Genomic DNA, 13,652 nt, shown 5'->3' with positions numbered 1-13,652 from the left:
ATTATTGTTGTGTTTGAAAAACTTGCAGCATCATCTTGTGCGGTAGAAACTTGTGCAACTAAGTGCACCAGATCCCATGTGATTTAAACATGGGGAATAGTTCTTTGACAGAAAGTGACACTGAATGCTCAATCATTAGGAATTAATAGGTTGTGTGAGTTCTTATATGTTTCCCGTTTCACATTAGTTTCATTCTATTAATGAAGGACCAACCATTTCCTGAAATTGATGGAAGTGGAATTTTAGTTCAGAAAAATCTATTCATGTTTTTTAGATGAGTTTGCCTTAAGTTATAGTAAAGCATCTAATTGGTGCTCTGTAATTTTCAATAATAACTGAAGAGTTTAGAAGACATTCATACATAGAATGAATTACATGAGGTCTATTTATAATATCCATTACAATAATTTTTCTGTATGAGGTTGTTCAAAATCGTGCATTTGAAAGAGGTATACTACAATAATTTTTCTATGAGTTAGTTGCACTCTTTTGTTCTGGTGCCCTAAGAGCTCCCACCTCCTTGCACCAGCCAGTGGGGACGCCACCTAAGACCGAGCAATCAAAGTTAATGTAAAGACCACCCTTCTTACTACTGCTACTACTCTCTAAGAGTGACCGTTACTTATCTACTAACTCTACTTAACCGGTTCATTAAAGATCTCTAGGAAAACCCTACCGAAAAATTTCGGCAGAGTCTCCCCTGTACCGATGACTAAATCATCAATACAAACAAACTATACTCAGCCACAGGCGGCTGGAACATATATCTTCACAACCACGCAGGTATAATATCACAAATAAAAGGAGTAAATTACCCTAATAATAACAAACAACAATATCACTCCATCAATAGAACCCAACTACAAATGCGGAATAAACTTAATTACAATCTTGACTCATAATAGCATTTAAAGAAAACTAAAGAACTCTAAACAGAAAAGTCTTAACAATTCCTTAGCAAACTCTTGATCTCCCCATAGTCCAGCCATCACACACCTTCATCACCACCACCTTGTCGCCTTCCTTGCTAAATTTTTTCCTTTCCTTTATCTGCAGTAGGAGGAAGTGCAGTCTATAAGTATAAAGCTTAGTGAGCGCTATCTACTCACAAAAACTCGATATGCATGTATATAAATAAAAACATGCTAAAACTGAATGCTAACATATAAAACTACTCATGCTCATATATAGCAAAGGAATCATGCTAACTGAAATACTAAACATGTATGGCTAATCATGCTCATAAGAATAAAACTATAACTGCATGCTGAGAGCAAATAAAGCTAAACATGCTGAATAATCTAGTAGCAAGGAAACAATTGAAACTACTACTGCATGCTTCAAATAACAAGAAACTAAACTTTTTAATTCTAAACATATTTGAAGCTTGTTTCATTTGTTTCAAAACTTATACTTTAATACTTCAAAATAATAATCAACTTCTCTTGGGCCCGACATTGTACCACTTTGCGCGCATTCTTAATAAGAATCGAGGTAGCTAATCCCGAAACTACTAAGATACTTCTAGGCCATGTGCCTAGGGGCAACTTGGAGCCCATCCCTTGGATCTTGTGTCCGGTACATGCCCTTTAAAAGTAAAATACTTTCTTTTTAACTATAACTTCTTTATACTTGCCCTTACTTGGCATTTAAGCAAACACCTTGTGTGCGCTTTTGATATTCAATATTCTGGAATTGAAATCAAGTCTAAACCTTAGTCTTTCTTGCTTATAGTTCCTAAAGATAGAAACTCATGCTTATGTAATAGCAAAGAAACTAATAACTGCATGCTCAAGATATTCTAATAGCAAAAGAGACTAAAAAGTATCACTGTGCACATCTAATGGCAAAGAAAAGGAGTCTACTCATGCTTATTAATAATTAAAGAAAAGCTAGAAAAGAAAACTGCACTTCTATTAGCAGGAAAAGAAATCTGCTCATGCTTACAAATAAACCGAAATACTTAAATCACATGCTGTTCATGTCCAGTTAATGACATATTACTAAAATCTGCACATTCTGATTTATTCTAACAAAGTGGGACACATGGAAAGGATGCAGTTAATACTTAATGAAGTTAATACTTAATGAACTAAAATTCTGCACTTATCAAATCTACAACTAAAATCCGGAAACCAAAGAAACCACATCCGAAACACTAACTATAAGGCTGTTCTGTACTGCATACTTTAAATAAAGGCTATTCTTGCCTTTTTGAGTTGCAAGGAAGATACTAATCCCATTCTTATACATGGCAGCGAGATGGAACACTAATACTACAAAGTGAACAGCCGAAATTCTCAAAAATCAGCAAGCATAAATAGAACCTGTTTACACACTTTGATTTGCAATCTAGATCATGCTAACCTTCTAGAAAAGAACTAAACTCAACAATAACTAGCATACCTAGCCAATGTTATAGATTAGCTACGCCACTGATTTGTATCTCACAGCAGGAAACAACATAACAGGTAATCTAAACATTTCTTACTGCGCTTACTTGCTAAGAATTAAAATGAACTCCTTCTATACATTTAAACTCAAACCATAAATTAGCATGCTTAATATGTATGCTACGGAAGGTAAGGAATGAAAGGGAAAAAAAATCCTAGCTTATAATCCTGTTCAACAGCCACCCAAGCAAGAAACTTTCGGCACAGCAACTTAGCATGGCAATTTGGCATAGCAACTTCAAAAAAGGAAAAGCTAACACAGGAATTTCAACACAGCAACCCTAGCTTACTCCAAAGAGAAACCCTAGCATAGAAATCCGAAACCTAATGCCCTAACATGGCAAATTCGGTCCAGCACCCTTAGCACAGCAAAAACCGAAAGCAAGAAACGAAAATCTGAAACTCGGAGCTACTCCTACTGCAGGTGAGAAGCAACTCACCTCGCTGTTCTTGGACTTACAACCGAAAAGGAAGAGATCTAGGGTTCGGGTAAAGCTTCAAATCTCGACTCTTCTTCGTGCTTAAAGCTTCTCCTTGATGAGAAGTGAAGAAAACCCCTCGGAGAACAACCTCGCCGGCCGCCGGAGACGTGATCGCTCGCTGTCGCGATTTCGCTCGAGAAGGGTCGGCGCCGCGCACGCGTGAGGAAGAAGAGGGGTAGGAATTAGGTTACGGGAAATCAAGCCCTAAGTTCTCCCTTTATAACCCCAATATTTCTATTATCAACTATCCTTTAAATTATTTCCGTTCTTTCCTTAATTAACAAAACTCGCTGGCACAGTTGGTTGGCTGTGTTTTGCTTAAAGCGCGGCTCGCAGGTTCGAGTCTCGGCTGCAACTATTTTTTTCTTCCTATTTATTCTCTATTCACTAACTATCGCTTAAATATTATTCACTCCACATAAGGTTAATAAAACCGTGTATCTCAGCTGGTTGGGCCGGTTTTGCTTGGGTCAGTCCGACCCGAGGTCGTGGGGTCGAACCTCGCTTTCAACAATTTTTGTCAAAAGTTCTTTCTTTTTGTAAACATACTAAACGACCTCCAAAAATCACGTAAAAATACTCTAAAAATTCCTAAAAATCTCTAGAATATTTTAAAAGTATTTCCAAATATTTTTATGGACTTTTAGAACTTAAAATAGGGAAAATTGGGTCGTTACAATTCCCCATACCTTATAAAAAGTTCATCCTCGAACTTAGAATAGTTGTGGATATTTCTGTCTCATACTGTCCTCCCGCTCCCAAGTGACTTCCTCATGCTTCTGGTTCTGCCAGATAACCTTCACTAGTGGCACTTCTTTATTTCTTAGTCTCTTGACTGCTCTATCCACTATCTGTGTAGGTCTACTCTCATAACTAAGATCCTCTTGGATCTGCACTGACTGAGGTTGAATCACTTGGCTCGGGTCATGGAGACACTTCTTTAGCATGGAGACATGAAATACATTGTGTATTGCTGACATGTCTTGTGGTAAATCCAGCTTGTAAGCTACTGTCCCAATCCTTTCTGAGATCAGGTAAGGTCCTACATAATGAGGACTTAATTTGCCCTTCTTGTCAAATCTCATCACTCCCTTCATAGGAGCGACCTTGAGAAAGACTGAATCCCCTACTTGGAATTCAAGTGGCCTACGGCGTGTGTCAGCATAACTCTTCTGTCTACTCTGGGCAGTCTCAATCCTCTGTCTGATCTTCTGGATAGCCTGAGTAGTCTCATCTATCAGTTCTGTCTGAATGCCCAGTTCTACTTCCATTTCTTTTCTCTCACCTGCTTCTTGCCAACAAATGGGTGATCTACATTTCCTACCATACAACGCCTCATAAGGAGCCATCTTGATGGTGGCCTGATAGCTGTTGTTATAGGAAAATTCAGCTAAGCACAGATACTTGCACCAACTGCCTTTAAAATCTAGTGCACAAGCCCTGAGCATATCTTCTAGGATCTGATTTACTCGCTCTGTCTGTCCATCGGTCTGAGGATGGAAGGCTTTGCTGAACTTGAGTTTGGTGACTAGTGCAGTCTGAACACACTCCCAAAAGTGAGAGGTGAAGCGCCCATCTCTATCAGACACAATAGATTTGGGAACTCCATGAAGTCTGATCACTTCCTTAACATATAACTGTGTCAACTGCTCTATAGAGTGGGACACCTTGATGGCTAGAAAATGGGCAGACTTGGTCAATCTATCCATTATTACCCATATTGCATCATATCCATTCGTAGTTCTTGGGAGACCTGTTATAAAGTCCATGGATATGTCTTCCCACTTCCACTCTGGTATAGGAAGAGGCTGTAGGACTCCTCCTGGTCTCTGGTGTTCTGCTTTGACCCTCTGACATGTCAGGCAGGTACTGACATATTTAGCTACATCTCTTTTGAGTCCAGACCATCAGAATCTTTGTTTCACGTCTTGATACATCTTGGTAGAACCAGGATGCATGGAATAGGGTGTACTATGAGCTTCCTCTAAAATTTTCTTTCTCAGCTCTTTATCATTGGGAACACAAAGGCGACTCCCCTGATAAAGAATTCCACTGTCTGATACTCGAAACGAAACTCTAAATTTTCTTCTTTCTGTATCCCTTGCTTGATCTTTTGGATATCAGAATCTTCACTTTGCTTCTTCTGTATATCCTCAAGCAGGGTTGACTCTAGAGTCAATGCAGAGAGTTGTCCATAAATAATTTCCATTCCAAAGTCTGACAACTCCTTCTGCAGTGGTAGGGCTAATGATGACAAAGACATCAAGGATGCACTGGATTTTCTGCTTAGTGCATCTGCCACTTTGTTAGCTTTTCCTGGGTGTATCACTTTCTATCACTTCCAACTGATAATACCCAGAGCACAAGTCTATTTTAGAGAACACTATTACCCTTTTTAGCTGATCATATAGATCATCTATTCTGGAATGAGGGTATTTGTCCCTAACTGCTACTTTGCTCAGCGCTCTAAAATCTATGCACATTAGCATGGATTCATCTTTCTTCTTAACGAACAACTTTGGAGTTTCCCGGGGTGAATGACTAGGGCGGATGAAATCCTTGTCAAGTAACTCCTGAAATTGTTCTTATAACTCTTTTAGCTCTACTAGAGAAATTTGGTACAGAGCTTTTGAAATTGGCTCCACTTCTCTGTTGGGAGGTAGTCCAGGTAGCTCTTCTGGAAATACCTTTGGATACTCACAGACTACCCGAACATCTTCATGCTTGGGTCTTTCTTGTTATCTTTGTCATTCTAGTTCTGATTACTTGACTGGGGTGTCTGTTTCCCCACTGTCTTGTCTTCTATCTTGACTGGCTTGTGTTGCGTTTGTTGAGCCTTGTTGCTATTCAGATAGTGCTCACTAATGCCCTGCTGACCAGCTCTTCACCAATCTATGGTCGGTGAGTTTCACTACTCACATTAGGTGTTATTTCTGGTCTCAGCATTAGGAGCATCAGTCTGACTCGTTCTTTCACTGTACTTACTAACTCTAGGCAAAGGTGAGCTAGCCTGTTAAATCTTTTAACCGCTTCTTATACTGGCAGGTCACCTTGTCTGAATTCCATAAGCTCCTCATACTGTTTATTGGTGATCCATTGACGGAAGACTTCTTCGTAAAACTCCGTCTCGAAATCAACCCAGCTCATCTGGTTGACTGCTCTCTTACTCTTAACTCGCTCCCACCACATACGAGCATCTCCAGATAGGCAGAAAGAGGCACACTTGACCTTCTCGACTTCTGGCCAGTCAAGAAGCTTCATGGTGCTCTCCAGTGTCTTGAACCAAGCCTGGCATCCCAGGGCTCAGTCGTGCCTGAGAAGCTTTCTGGTTTCAGTTTCAGCCACTGGATGAGGTTTGCTTCTTATCTTCTAGGTGTTGTGGCGACTTCCAAGGCAACTGATGGGACTTCAGTCACCATTGGGGTCCCCACAGAAATGGTTGGGGGAGTGGGAGGAGCTGGCTTCTGATTGGCCATTAGATTGGCAATCACTTGTTGCTGCTCTACTACTTGTCTCTGGAGTTGGGCAACAACTTCAGAGAGATTGGGCTCAGTTAATCTAAGCTTTTCGTTCTCCTGATCTTGGTTCTCAGTACGAACGGTACGAGAACATTCTCCTCTTGCCATCAAGTCAGGCAGAGGACAAGAAAACTTAAAATTATCACTATACTTTCTAGATATATCTTACTTATACATGATTCTTGACTTTCAACACCTATGAGTAGGTACTTCTAAACATTTCTCTATCCTTTCTAAACATACATATTTGTATATGAAGAAAGAAAACAGCAAAAACTCTTATCTTACTTAAGCACTTATAAGCAATCACTCAATACTGCAAATAATAATAAAGGAAAGCAATAAAGAAAGAACTTAAATACTTTCTTACTTGAAGACGGCAAGGAAGATGCTGATGTGTGTGTGATGCTGGAGAATGGAACACTGCTCTGATACCAACTGTAAAGACCACCCTTCTTACTGCTACTACTACTCTCTAAGAGTGACCGTTACTTATCTACTAACTCTACTTAACCGGTTCATTAAAGATCTCTAGGAAAACCCTACCGAAAAATTTCGGCAGAGTCTCCCCTGTACCGATGACTAAATCATCAATACAAACAAACTATACTCAGCCATAGGCGGCTGGAACATATATCTTCACAACCACGCAGGTATAATATCACAAATAAAAGGAGTAAATTACCCTAATAATAACAAACAACAATATCACTCCATCAATAGAACCCAACTACAAATGCGGAATAAACTTAATTACAATCTTGACTCATAATAGCATTTAAAGAAAACTAAAGAACTCTAAACATAAAAGTCTTAACAATTCCTTAGCAAACTCTTGATCTCCCCATAGTTCAGCCATCACACACCTTCATCACCACCACCTTGTCGCCTTCCTTGCTAAATCTTTTCCTTTCCTTTATCTGCAGTAGGAGGAAGTGCAGTTTATAAGCATAAAGCTTAGTGAGCGCTATCTACTCACAAAAACTCGATATGCATGTATATAAATAAAAACATGCTAAAACTGAATGCTAACATATAAAACTACTCATTCTCATATATAGCAAAGGAATCATGCTAACTGAAATACTAAACATGTATGGCTAATCATGCTCATAAGAATAAAACTATAACTGCATGCTGAGAGCAAATAAAGCTAAACATGCTGAATAATCTAGTAGCAAGGAAACAATTGAAACTACTACTGCATGCTTCAAATAACAAGAAACTAAACTTTCTAATTCTAAACATATTTGAAGCTTGTTTCATTTGTTTCAAAACTTATACTTTAATACTTCAAAATAATAATCAACTTCTCTTGGGCCCGGCATTGTACCACTTTGCGCGCATTCTTAATAAGAATCGAGGTAGCTAATCCCGAAACTACTAAGATACTTCTAGGCCATGTGCCTAGGGGCAACTTGGAGCCCATCCCTTGGATCTTGTGTCCGGTACATGCCCTTTAAAAGTAAAATACTTTCTTTTTAACTATAACTTCTTTATACTTGCCCTTACTTGGCATTTAAGCAAACACCTTGTGTGCGCTTTTGATATTCAATATTCTGGAATTGAAATCAAGTCTAAACCTTAGTCTTTCTTACTTATAGTTCCTAAAGATAGAAACTCATGCTTATGTAATAGCAAAGAAACTAATAACTGCATGCTCAAGATATTCTAATAGCAAAAGAGACTAAAAAGTATCACTGTGCACATCTAATGGCAAAGAAAAGGAGTCTACTCATGCTTACTAATAATTAAAGAAAAGCTAGAAAAGAAAACTGCACTTCTATTAGCAGGAAAAGAAATCTGCTCATGCTTACAAATAAACCGAAATACTTAAATCACATGCTGTTCATGTCCAGTTAATGACATATTACTAAAATCTGCACATTCTGATTTATTCTAACAAAGTGGGACACATGGAAAGGATGCAGTTAATACTTAATGAAGTTAATACTTAATGAACTAAAATTCTGCACTTATCAAATCTACAACTAAAATCCGGAAACCAAAGAAACCACATCCGAAACACTAACTATAAGGTTGTTCTGTACTGCATACTTTAAATAAAGGCTATTCTTGCCTTTTTGAGTTGCAAGGAAGATACTAATCCCATTCTTATACATGGCAGCGAGATGAAACACTAATACTACAAAGTGAACAGCCGAAATTCTCAAAAATCAGCAAGCATAAATAGAACCTGTTTACACACTTTGATTTGCAATCTAGATCATGCTAACCTTCTAGAAAAGAACTAAACTCAACAATAACTAGCATACCTAGCAAATGTTATAGATTAGCTACGCCACTGATTTGTATCTCACAGCAGGAAACAACATAACAGGTAATCTAAACATTTCTTACTGCGCTTACTTGCTAAGAATTAAAATGAACTCCTTCTATACATTTAAACTCAAGCCATAAATTAGCATGCTTAATATGTATGCTACGGAAGGTAAGGAATGAAAGGGAAAAAAAATCCTAGCTTATAATCCTGTTCAACAGCCACCCAAGCAAGAAACTTTCGGCACAGCAACTTAGCATGGCAATTTGGCATAGCAACTTCAAAAAAGGAAAAGCTAACACAGGAATTTCAACACAGCAACCCTAGCTTACTCCAAAGAGAAACCCTAGCATAGAAATCCGAAACCTAATGCCCTAACATGGCAAATTCGGTCCAGCAACCTTAGCACAGCAAATTAGCACAGCAAAAATAACCGAAAGCAAGAAACGAAAATCTGAAACTCGGAGCTACTCCTACTGCAGGTGAGAAGCAACTCACCTTGCTGTTCTTGGACTTACAACCGAAAAGGAAGAGATCTAGGGTTCGGGTAAAGCTTCAAATCTCGACTCTTCTTCGTGCTCAAAGCTTCTCCTTGACGAGAAGTGAAGAAAACCCCTCGGAGAACAACCTCGCCGGCCACCAGAGACGTGATCGCTCGCTGTCGCGATTTCGCTCGAGAAGGGTCGACGCCGCGCACGCGTGAGGAAGAAGAGGGGTAGGAATTAGGTCACGGGAAATCAAGCCCTAAGTTCTCCTTTTATAACCCCAATATTTCTATTATCAACTATCCTTTAAATTATTTCCGTTCTTTCCTTAATTAACAAAACTCGCTGGCACAGTTGGTTGGCTGCGTTTTGCTTAAAGCGCGGCTCGCAGGTTCGAGTCTCGGCTGCAACTATTTTTTTCTTCCTATTTATTCTCTATTCACTAACTACCGCTTAAATATTATTCACTCCACATAAGGTTAATAAAACTGTGTATCTCAGCTGGTTGGGCCGGTTTTGCTTGGGTCAGTTTGACCCGAGGTCATGGGGTCGAACCTCGCTTTCAACAATTTTTGTCAAAAGTTCTTTCTTTTTGTAAACATACTAAACGACCTCCAAAAATCACGTAAAAATACTCTAAAAATTCCTAAAAATCTCTAGAATATTTTAAAAGTATTTTCAAATATTTTTATGGACTTTTAGAACTTAAAATAGGGGAAATTGGGTCGTTACAGTTAACCCCTGGTCACCGTGCCACTACTAGGGACCTTTGGACGTCATCACATTGTCAAAGAAGAAGAGTTAGGTAATGAATTTCCTTACTCTTATACTATTGACCTATTCTCTCAGATTTGGAGATGTAATCTATGTGATTGATTATGTTAATTAGAGTCAGATGGTAAGGATATGTTGATTAACTTTCAAGTATTGAATAGGTTGGGTGGAGCTAATTAGAGTTTTCTAATTAGATTAAGATTAGGTTTTGTTAGGTCTCTAAATCATTTTATGCATTTTTTAACTTACTTTTGGACAACGAGTTAGTTCTTTTGATGGAATTATACATCTATGATGCTTAATTTGAGATTGTAGCCTACTTTTTGACCAAAGAAGTCTAGATCAATGATAGATTGTTCACCTTACAAGTTAGGAAAACTTTACAATTGCGCGCTTCTTGTTATTTTTCTTTCTCCATCCTTTTTATGAATTGTGCTATTTACAATTATACTAAATATGCAATTTCCTGTATAATGTCTCAAGTAAATTTGGTTTGGATCATGTTTTCAACCTAATGATGTATAAATATATTTGAAGAAACATAAGATATACAACAATATGAATGAATCTGTCTGTTGGTCTATATATTTAATATTATATATTAATTTAGATGCATGACCCTTTTATTTCTGAATGTTTTTATCATCTTCTCTTACTGTTTCTTTACTCTATTGAGTGATGAATCGATATATTCTAGCTTCATATGTTTACATATTTTCATGGTTCCTACATATTTCTTTTTCTTGTTCTTAAATTCCTGTCGATGTTGTTTTTCATACTTTTATTTCTTAATTTGTATTTTTCTACTAATCAATATTTACTGTGGACGATGACCCTATAACAAGAATCCTTTTAAATTTGTTACATCTCAGCTTAATATTTTTTGTTTGTGCGGAAATCCATGCTTTGTTGACAAATCGTGCAGCTTCCTTGTATGTGGTATTGATTGACGTTTATTGTGTCAATTGAGATAGTTTGAGTTACTTCTTGATGTTGAAATTATGGCCTCTGTTGAGATTTTGAGATTGCACCTATATCTGTTGCATCTATTCTCAATCACCACGAATTCATAGTTTCATTTGTTGCTTGGTGTTCAATTATTATAATTTATTAACACATTAATATCTTTCGTTAACTATATAATAAGTTATCTTTTTCATTATTCATTTTCTTTTCTCTATTGTTATACGATTCATTGTGACAAGGAACCTGTTCTGTCATTTGTGCATTCACAGGGTCATTTGGAGGATTGTCTAATTTCAAAAACCGGTCGAGATGGTGAAGTTCACAGTCGAAGAACTCCGTCGCATCATGGACATGAAGCATAACATCCGCAACATGTCTATCATTGCACATGTCGATCATGGTTAGTTATTCCCTAGCTCATACTTTCTTGATACCATGTGAAGTAACAAATACATCAAATGTTGTTTCTTATATTTGCAGGTAAATCAACCCTCACTGATTCTCTTGTTGCTGCTGCCGGAATCATCGCACAAGAAGTCGCTGGAGATGTTAGGATGATTGATACTCGCCAAGACGAGGCTGAACGTGGTATTACATTCAAATCCACTGGGATTTCCCTGTACTATGAAATGACAGAGGAATCCCTAAAAAACTACAAGGGCGAAAGGAGCGGAAATGAATATCTAATCAACCTCATAGATTCACCTGGCCACGTTGACTTATCTTATTTGGAAGAAAAGTCACTCAAATTGACAACTCTTATTTGGAAGCTTACACTCAAATTGACAACAAGTTAAAGTATGTACTTGTATGTTTTACACTACCAATCCCATTGCTTGTGTTTGCATATCACCTTTGTTTTAATAGTGTTATCATTTTGTTGGTTGCTTATGAAATTTTGTTGGTTGCTTATGAAATTTCTTCAGAATGTTATAGATATTATTTTTGAATGTTAAAAAATTGTATATTAAATTTTATTTTGAAATTTAGTATTTTGAATGATTTATAATATTAGAAAATTGTGTATTAATTTTTTTTTATTTTTTATCTAAAAAAGACAACGGTTTTTCACCGTTGTCGTAGATAGTTTAAAACTGTTGTTGAAGACCCTGTTATTAAAGGTAGACTCTCAAACACAACAGTGAAAAACTGTTGTCTTTGAAGGAAAAGACAACAGTTTTTCACCGTTGTAAAAATGTTGTCTTTGCCTTCAAAGACAACAATTTTTAACTGTTGTCTTTTGGGCACCCCTTTTAACAACACAGCCTTTAACAACAGTTCAAAATGGGCTACGACAACGGTGAAAAACCGTTGTTGTTTGACTTTTTTCTTGTAGTGTATACTCATTTTTGAACCTTTTATACCTAAAAATCTGAGGGCAATTAGGTAACAATTTTTGCATGAGAGAGTTGAAGCAAATAAAACTTTGCATGTAGGGAGTGTAAATAAAGTTTTTAAGGATTGGAGATTGCATGCAAAATTAAAGTTGTGATTAGGGATTTTTCTTTACTTTACCATTTTTTTTCCTTCTCAGACCTTTTTTTGAAAGTGTAAAAACATCTTACAATGCATGTTGTTACAACAATATAAGAGAAATACAAAGATTACCTAAACAAGCACAAAACAAATGAAAGATTACAATAATTATATTGTTCTCTATTCTAGAATTCACCTATTAATAGATTAGTTTGCACCCATTAGTTGACTACTATTTTGTCAGTCGACCATCTACAAAGCTTTTTGGCAATAGATCCTTTTCTTGTTGCATGCCTCATTTACTAGATTGAGTGAATCATCTTCATATCTTTTATATATATATATATATATACATATATATATATATATATATATGTGTGTGTGTGTGTGTGTGTGTGTGTGATCATGTCTGGAATTTGAGTCAGGTGGAGGCCAACGGAGATGGCGTTGGTATTGATGGAGAGACAACTTTGACACACCCTATGTATGCGCATCGGAAAAGCGAACCCCCATGTGGAACCCTAAAGTCTGAAGTAGGAAAACTTGTGATACTTAGACTCTGCACATACTCAGACAAGAACCCGGAGCGTTAGAGACCAGAAATCAGGGAAAAAGTCCCCGGTGTAGGACCTTCGAGGCTCAAGTCAAGTCCTTTTTCCCCGAAAAAGCAGTGTACAATGGAAAAAAGAACTATTGAAGATGAGTGCGGATGTGTACGTACCTGACCAAGGAAGAGGACCTCCCTTTTTATATGACTCTGCATACCTTTTGAGCCTGACCGCTGTCAGAGAATGTCAGATGTCAGGGCCTGTCGAGTGAGAGAGGATGTACGACGACCTCCTATTGGTAGAAGGAAGGTTTCACTCTCAGGGAGTGGCAGACCAGTAGAATATTCTCTGGCGTATGACAGTTATTCTCTGACAGGAGGTTACGATTCTTTGACATTGTTGTCGCTTAGTGCTTTCTATCCTGCCCAGGTTCAGCTACAAATAGCTCAGGATGACCTCTCAGATGTGCTACCAGGACTAAGCCTTGATGAAAAGGATGAGCTATGGTGAATCGACCGGGTTTTATCTGAGACTGTGGTGGGGGGTCCATCTTTCACGATCTGACCGCTGAAGAGCCGGTCGGAAGTGTCTTAGTAAAAGTACCAGGACCATCTATAAAGCCCGAGCTGGGGAACTCTGATTAGTTTGGGGTAAGCTAGGAACTAGTCC

The sequence above is a fragment of the Zingiber officinale genome, chromosome 11B (assembly GCF_018446385.1).
Source record: "Zingiber officinale cultivar Zhangliang chromosome 11B, Zo_v1.1, whole genome shotgun sequence".
NCBI classification, from domain to species: Eukaryota; Viridiplantae; Streptophyta; class Magnoliopsida; order Zingiberales; family Zingiberaceae; genus Zingiber; species Zingiber officinale.
This window is presented reverse-complemented; position numbering follows the sequence as displayed.